Below are 9,092 nucleotides of genomic sequence, written 5' to 3'. Positions count from 1 at the left end.
GAGGTGGCTTACAAAACACTCGTTCGACCTATACTTGAGTATTGCTCATCAGTGTGGGATCCGTACCAGATCGGGTTGACGGAGGAGATAGAGAAGATCCAAAGAAGAGCGGCGCGTTTCGTCACAGGGTTATTTGGTAACCGTGATAGCGTTACGGAGATGTTTAACAAACTCAAGTGGCAGACTCTGCAAGAGAGGCGCTCTGCATCGCGGTGTAGCTTGCTCGCCAGGTTTCGAGAGGGTGCGTTTCTGGATGAGGTATCGAATATATTGCTTCCCCCTACTTATACCTCCCGAGGAGATCACGAATGTAAAATTAGAGAGATTAGAGCGCGCACAGAGGCTTTCAGACAGTCGTTCTTCCCGCGAACCATACGCGACTGGAACAGGAAAGGGAGATAATGACAGTGGCACGTAAAGTGCCCTCCGCCACACACCGTTGGGTGGTTTGCTGAGTATAAATGTAGATGTAGATGTCTGGCGACCTAACGACATGTGGCACAATCCAGATGTGTGGTTGCAATACATGTAGTGTGCTTGCTGAGATGTCCTGATGGTCATTACCTTGGAAACGACAAATTGTCTGTGGAAGTATGGGCATATGCCGGGGGGAGGGGGTCAGACAATACAGCCATGTATGGTAGGGTGCATACACGATTCCACATAAGAAGCCTAATATGTTGGCTACCCTGCAGAAGGGGTCGTTAGCGGAGGTCAATACTATTCTCACACAACATACCTGACGTGCGAGCACAGCCTACACATTAGGGACTTAACGATGTCACATGCATGCATCTCGATAAATATTAGAGCTAGAGAATTATTAACCGATTCCGCTCCACCATGTGGGTTCTCCCGTGGCAAGGAGTTTGTGTGCCAAATTTGGTCCATTTTGGTCCACGGGCATGAGAGGAGTGGAAAACGCCGTTGTTTACTCTTGGTAAATGGGAGCTTATTCTGCCTATTGTTCCATGACATGAATGTTGCTGTTTGTGAGATAATAGATGATGTTCGTCTGAGACATGAAACTGTGTGTGTGTATGAAAGTAATTTATGTTGACCGACAAGAGAGATGAAATCAAAGGGAGAGCGATACCAGTACACTGATCATGTAAAGTCGTGAACGTAAAAGTTAAGACTAGACGAGTAATGGGAATGAGCGCCGTACAAGAAGGTCTAGTGAATGACTACCTATAAAAAATCCAACTCTACGACCTAAGAGGGCAGGGATGGCTTTGAATCATAGGTGCCGTAATTGGACCCATGCGAGGTCCTCTTCTTCTGTGCACGTCGTATGCCCACAGTGCTGTCTCAACTGCCTTCGTCTCTTGCCGGTAACTGTACGGAGTGCAGGGGCCGCTGACTCATCCGCTCAATCGCCGTTATTAATCGGGAGAGACCGCAAGCGGCGCTGCGTGATGGGACCGACAGCCGGAAAAAAGCGCGCCGGCCGCGCCGGGGTTCGACGCCCTGACCACCACCCGGCGTGTCGGCTAATGGCCCGGCAAGCCGCCGCCGCTGCGCCTCTCGGGTCGCTCGCTATTGTCTCTCGCAGAGCGCTCACCGTGACGCCAGATTCACGACGTCGTAGCCTTTTGTCCGAACGTAACTGTATCCATAACCGAGTTTACGTAAGCCAATATACGTCGGCGAGGGGATGAGTTGTAACCTGGCGTGGAAATAGCGTTGATATTAAGAAAGTTCAGTTTCTTTACATTTTAAGGTCACTTCCTCCTCATCTGTTGTCTTTTCTCTCCCCCCCGCCCAAGTATGCTGTATAATTTTATCTTCTCTTTTTTCTTTTCTCAGACCACTTAACACCTATTTTTGTATGATCAAAAAAATGGCTCTGAGCACTATGCGACTTAACTTCTGAGGTCATCAGTCTCCTAGAATTTAGAAATAATTAAACCTAACTAACCTAAGGACATCACACACATCCATGCCCGAGGCAGGATTCGAACCTGCGACCGTAGCGGTCGCCCGTCTCCAGACTGTAGCGCCTAGAACCGCACGGCCAATCCGGCTGTCTTGTAATCATCCCTTTGACAGGAGGTCTCTGGGACGACGGGTGTTTACTATTGCGAGAAAATATAAACGCCTACTGCCGTCCTTATGATTTTATTGACTTTGTTGCAACCAGTTTCGGCGCTTCATTGCGCCATCTCCAGGCTTGTATGCATAAAACAGTAAAGATAGAGTTATCAACTTATCAGTCAACTGTTCAATATTTTGATAGGTCATGTTCCTTCTCTTTACTTGTATATGAGGTATTGCCTCCTTTTTACATTTATCACCTTCTACAGTTATTTCGTCTTTCAGTAGGTTATTTCAGCTTTGTGCAGACAATATATGTCCGACAGGCCAATAAAAATCATAGAAAAGTTATTTAAAGGAGTTATTAGTAAATAATATAATTGTACAATATACTGAATGGAAATTCGTTATGGTATATTTTAGGTATTTGACAGCAGCCGTATCTGTTCGTTCTATCAAATGTTTGCTGTAAATTCACTTGTAGAGACTTGTTCTAGTTTTTCATTTTGTTTTTAATCTGTTTTAATGTTGCTTGATTGATAAGTTGATAATGCTATCGTTACTGTTTTATGCATACAGGCCTGAAGATGGCGCGTGAAGCGTCGAAACTGGTTGCAACAAAATAAATGACATCATAAGGACGGCTGTGGGCGTTTTTATTTTCTCATAACTTGACACCTGTTCTCTTGCTGTTATTGTTTTGGAATACTTCTAAATCGAACACTTTATTTCCGATAATATCTCTTTCTACTTCCATGTCGTCTGTTTCTAAATCTTTTGTAACTCTTCGGTTTCGTCTCCTAGTCAGTTTCTTTTCGAGCGATACTTGAAAGTATCTTTTGTTAGCCTATTGTTATTCATTATGTATAAAAACCCTAAAAATATCAGTCTTTTTATCCTACTGCTTCTGTAATTTTTTCCATATTTTGACATATTTCATTACTGCATCTTAATGGCCAAGTTTATGTGCCTTTTATTGGATGTAAAACTTTTTCTTTAGATTCTTCTCTCTAACACTTCTAATTTCTCTAATTCATAGTTTAGTGCTAGGCTTTCACTCGCGTAAAGGCATTCTGGTTTCACTTCGTGTTGTAATAGTTTATTTTTCCAGTTCTTGAGATTCACTTTTATTGTAAGTATGTTTTTTTTTTTTTCATTTTCCGGTTCCATATTGTGTTCCCCGTCAGTCCATAGTGTTTCGAGAGGGGATTAGTAAACAAGAAAAGTGGAGATGGAAGTTTTAATGCTTGAGATGTTCCACATAGTCCTCCCCACTTGAATACAGCACACAGAGCGCCCATACAGCCATGTGGAACAGTCTAATAGTTCTTCTTTGGGATATTGTTCAACTCGCGCTTCACATTGGCTTGAATGAGGTAATATCGCCATAGCGTTGACTCTTCATGTGACTTTCTGCATTTTGTCGTTTTGTTGTGATAACACCAAGTTTCGTGACCCGTGATGATTTTTCCCAGAAAAGAATTGTCCACGTTTGCGTTTCAGTCAGGTCACTGCAGGCTTCCACGTGTCGTTCTTTCTTTTCGGCGGTCATGGTGTGCGGAACAAACTCTGCATATACATCTTTCTTCTTCACAACATGATAGAGAATGTCTTGAACATTTTATTCAGAGGTGTTGCTCCACTGAGACTTGTGACATAACAGGTTACACTACGGCCGCACTTCCACTACCTAAAACTGGCTTCTTACAACTGCCTGCTCGAATGCGCATCTGTTATTTACATTTGTTAGTTCAAGCGGCGACCGTTGTTATCACGACTTTTTGGACCTTTCGTTTATGGCAGATTTTTCTAACCCATTTCCTTGCATTATGTTTCCTAAATGAACTTTTTGAATTTTTCTGTTTGACCAACGTCAGGCTATAAAAAAGTTGGTACATTGCTTGCGTTAGTAATAATCCCCGCAAAATTTCTTAAACCTGCTCTACCAGCTCTCTGTTCCTAGAGACTATCTTGTATTCCTACATCTACTAGAACTTCAGATAGTACGGCAAAATCATCTGCAAATGCTAGTCAGTTTAATTAACACACTGTTTCTTCCTTCTCAGTTTTATTTCTTACACTTTTGTTATTATTGTGATGGTTACATATAGTGTGAAAACGTAAGTCAACTGTCAACATCACATACAGGATAGTTTAGTTTATATGGCTAGTTGAAGTAGTCGTTGTCTGTGTTTCGTTTAAACAGATAAAATGAAGTATCGTACTGTTATAAAATTCATCGTTTTCGGCCGTTTGTTACCAATAGTAACCAACTCCCGTAAAACACTGTGAAGGCTTACGAATGTCTTACTACTTCATGTCTAACAGTTAGTAAATGGGCGCCTAAATTGGAACGTAGTCGTACTGTACTTGAAATTGAGCCATGTGAAGATTACTTCACAAGCCACTGTAAGATGTGCGGCGGAGTCTGCGTACTGTAGCGTTAGCCCAGTCTGCACCCCTATTCCCCCGCACACACACACACACACACACACACACACACACACACATACTTCTCTTCCCTTCTGTCCTGTTAAATTCGTGACTGGAAAGCGGGTGTAGAATCAGCACCTACAGCAGTACTATAGTTTTGTGCACACTTAGTTACTGAGACAAAATATTGTTTCGTATTAACTTTTACGTAAGATCGGCACCTAGGACGGTGGTAAACCGTTCCCGCTTCCACGTGGGCTGGAACAGACATCTGCCCTTTTCTTAGGGGTGGCCAAGTGCCGAGTATTGTAATATCCACTTAGAAATTTCAAATCTGTAAAAACAATTCACTCCAGCCAACGATTACAATTTACCTAGTGATCTGTAGAGTAGTTTGGCTGTTCATAGTTTCCAGATAACGGATCTATTTGTAGTAGAAAAAACGATAAAAGTCCGCACTTGACCGAATTTCACCGATTTTGACGTCGCGGTCATAATGCGAGCTACATATTGGAGGAAATGGCACAGAACTGACTCATTTCCGAACGTGGGCTCTTAGAATTTTTGAGTAAAGCTTTGGTTGGTTGGTTGGTTTAGGGAAGGAGACCAGACAGCGTGGTCATCGGTCTCATCGGATTAGGGAAGGATGGGGAAGGAAGTCGGCCGTGCCCTTTCAGAGGAACCATCCCGGTATTGGCCTGGAGTGATTTAGGGAAATCACGGAAAACCTAAATCAGGATGGCCGGACGCGGGATTGAACCGTCGTCCTCCCGAATGCGAGTCCAGTGTCTAACCACTGCGCCACCTCGCTCGGTATGAGTAAAGCTTTCTGCGTCTTTGTAGTAAATTCCATGGCAAATTTGTAGCGCTCTTATTTAAATCCTTTATATGTCTTCCATTAATCCACCTTGGCAAGGATTCGAGACCGACGAAAATACTAAAGAATTTGATGAACAAGGCTTTTTGTAAGTGAGCACGTTTGTGCGTGCGTTACACTTGCTTAGGACTCTTCCAACAGTCTAGGACTGGCATTTGCCTTTCCCGCTGTTAAATTTATTTAGCACTTCAGCGTAACTCACTCCGGACAGAAACTCCCAGGTAGTTGGAGACTTGTGACTGACAACAGTGGCTGACCATCGAACGAGAAGTCAGACGATGTTGGGCCCTTTCGTCTATTGACGCAAATTTCATTACATATATTTATTCTGAGGACCAGCTGTCAGTCTTTATCCCAAGCACTGATCGTTTGCAAGTCTCTCCACATTTCGTAGCGTCTAAACGAAACTACAAAGGAAACGCACGAGACGGAACTGGACAGCCGACTGTTAACGACATTCCAAATAGCTGGCATTAAAGGTATATGCGAAGCAAGAATATGGTTCATTTTATACGAAGAATTGACTGTGATGACATTTTTGTTGTAATGGATGCCGCATTTGTCGAATACTGACATTAGGCAGATCAGAAAGAAAATTTCCTACCAACGTTTGGACTGTTTAAAAAATAATCCAACTTAGTCCTCATGCCAAAGATTAGAGTCCAATGAAGAGGCTTTGGAGACCGATCTAGGCACTTGGAAGACGTTGGGAAAAATGAATTGGGCTACAAGGGATGAGATTAGAAAAAGTAGTGCATTTTTTACCTAATAATTCATGATTTTTCACGCTGCAATCGTGCTGTGTGTCCCTGAATGCATAACTATTTTTTCAGTTAAATATTGCTTAGGCAATCGTTTACGAAAGATCTAAATGGTGAACCTCTCCGAAATAAGCTAGAAACTGGAGGAAAAGAATCAAATTCATAGTTTCAGACTATTATCCTTCAACACCCATCTAAAGCAAAGATATTTTCTCGGAGTGGTGAGGTTTCGGTTGGAAGATATCATTACAAAGCTTGAGTTTATCAAGGGTTCCAGGAAAAAACAAGTTTTTTTAGCATAATTAATATGTTTAAAAATGTTTTATAATATTGCAATGAGAATAAAATAGCTCTTTACACTTTCAGTTTCAGTTCAACGTCATTTTTCATTAGTGAAAATGAAGAAGTTCATCATATTTAAATCAGAAATTGCAGTCGTCTTCAGCGTTTTCGATTTACTATAGTATATATTGAAAATGATTTCCGCCTTGTCGTGTGCACAGTTACTGTTCTTTTTCATGTACTTTGTGTACACCGAAGTGCGCCTCTCGAATTCGGTCCATCATTTCATTTCTCGATGCAAGCCATTTTTGACACACTGTTCCTAGATATGTCCACATTTTCTTAAAAAAAGTTAAGTCCTAAGATAGCGGTGGCGAAGCCGCTGGTAAACCTCTCCCCTGCCATTGACAACAACACATTTGTACGATCACATACAAACACACACACATACACAAATTTTTGATCTTTGTGTGAGACAGCTGACAACATTCTCCCAGAAACAAAATTATCTCCAACCCCTCTATTATGACAAAGGTTTTCGGGGCGATCTCTCTTGGTTACAGAGCGAATGCCGGATTTGGAAATCCGCTCGTAAATATTCCGAACTGGGGCCCCGTTGCTCTATGTCCAACTAGGATTTAAATTAAATGAACTGAATTCTTCATCAGTGTGAGTAAGAAATGAATAAAATGAAAAACAGAGACAGTGCGGCTTTGATGAAATAACTTTAACACTCGTGTTGTTAATGGAATATTTTCGAGCACTTCGTAGAACGTCTGCACAAATTCTGTGTAGCACTTAGCAGAAGTTTCCTTCTAACCACAACATTAAAAATGAATTTTTAAGCACAACCATTGCCCAACTTTTTTCCTTTCTAAAGCATTGTTGAACTGCTGAGAGCCAAGGAGGTTTTTAGATAATATCCTCGAACTAGCGCAGTATACCGGACAGCAGACAAAAATTATTCAGTTACAGAATCTCTGTTACACGGCACTAGTTAGAAATTTTGAAGCTTTTTCATTTCTCTATATACACCAGCAGACTCCAGGCAAATTGCTGTTCATCATTCACTTCGTCCTTACAGGTTTACTTAAGATGCATTGTACCAGAGAACGCTAGCACACACCATTTTGGAGGAAAAGGGCATCACATTATAGGTCTGAAAGAAACTCTACTGACTCATTGACACTTTTATTCTAATGTTTTAATGGTTACATTGTTGTCACAGTGTGGATTATTTTGTGCTCCACATCCTGAAGGATGTTAATGGCAAGCAGATACTGCAGTATTGTTCAAATGTGTGTAAAGGGACCAAACTGCTGAGGTCATCGGTCCCTAGACTCAAACACTGCTTAAACTAACTTAACGCTAAGGAGATCACTCACACTCATGCCCGAGGGAGGACTCGAACCTCCGGCGGGAGGGGCCGCACGATTAGCGACATGGCGCCTCTAACCGCGTGGCCACTCCTCGCGGCTGCTGCAGTATTCAGCTTCTATCTAAGTGATGAAAAATTTGTGAGACTTCTTGCTCTTCTGTTACAATTATATTGTTAAATATAGTAATGAAGATGATTACATGGCTTATGGCGCAATAATTGTATTACGTGCGATGATGCTGCTAAAGCCAATTACGTCTCATTCAGTGTACGATCTACGGACTTGTTTGATGATGATGATGATGATGTTTGGTTTGTGGGGCGCTCAACTGCGCGGTCATCAGCGCCCGTACAAAGTCCCAATTTTTTACGCAGTCCAATTTTTACACAGTCCAATCTAGCCACTGTCACGAATGATGATGATGAGAATGAAATGAGGACAACACATACCCCCAGTCCCAAGGCAGCGAAAATCCTCAACCTGACCGGGAATCGAACCCGGGACCACGTGATCCAGATGCAGCAACGCTAGCCACTAGACCACGAGCTGCAGAGTACGGAGTTGTTTAACTTTAGCGACAACGTAATTTAATATATAGATCGTACCTTTTGCTTCCAGTTTCCTATGTCATTTGTTGTAGTACTCTGCGAATAAAAAGCACTCCGTCATCAGGCCACAAGTGGCCCATCGGGACCATCCGACCGCCGTGTCATCCTCAGGTGAGGATGCGGGTAGGAGGGGCGTGTGGTCAGCACACCGCTCTCCCGGTCGTTACGATGGTTTTCTTTGACCGGAGCCGCTACTATTCGGTCGAGTAGCTCCTGAGTTGGCATCACGAGGCTGAGTGCACCCTGAAAAATGGCAACAGCACATGGCGACCCGGATGGCCACCCATCCAAGTGCCGTCCACGCCCGACAGCGCTTAACTTCGGTGATCTGACGGGAACCGGTGTACCCACTGCGGCAAGGCCGTTACCACTCTGCGAATGCAAACGCCATAATTTTGTCATAAATTTAATAGACAATTTATAAGAAGCTATTAAATTTATGACAATTTATAAGAAGCATGTGGTTCATGGTGTGGGTTCCTGTAGTCACGTCCTAGTTCATGAACCACGGGCAACGTATGAGTGGCCAAGTAAGTGGTCCCGACAGGCGGGATACCAGTTACTTTGGAATAAGGCTGGGCATCTCGGGCATATTCTGAGCCGTGGTCACCTTTGTGCTCATACGGCAAAGACTACCAAATCCACCGGTTAGTCCCTCAACCGTTAGGGGTAAAACTCAATGGGACTCGGGGCAAGTAAGGCTAGCGACCTGCTT

At 42.9% G+C, this 9,092-nt stretch overlaps 1 pseudogene; it reads right to left on the bottom strand.

The window, feature by feature from the left end:
* Positions 1-8,628: 8,628 nt before the first annotated feature.
* LOC126103272 (5S ribosomal RNA) lies at positions 8,629-8,746 on the bottom strand (annotated as a pseudogene).
* Between the last annotated feature and the right edge of the window lie 346 nt (positions 8,747-9,092).

Source organism: Schistocerca cancellata, chromosome 1 (assembly GCF_023864275.1).
Source record: "Schistocerca cancellata isolate TAMUIC-IGC-003103 chromosome 1, iqSchCanc2.1, whole genome shotgun sequence".
Classification (NCBI taxonomy): Eukaryota; Metazoa; Arthropoda; class Insecta; order Orthoptera; family Acrididae; genus Schistocerca; species Schistocerca cancellata.
The sequence above is the reverse complement of the archived record's forward strand: the minus strand, read 5'-3'. Positions and strand labels throughout refer to the sequence as shown.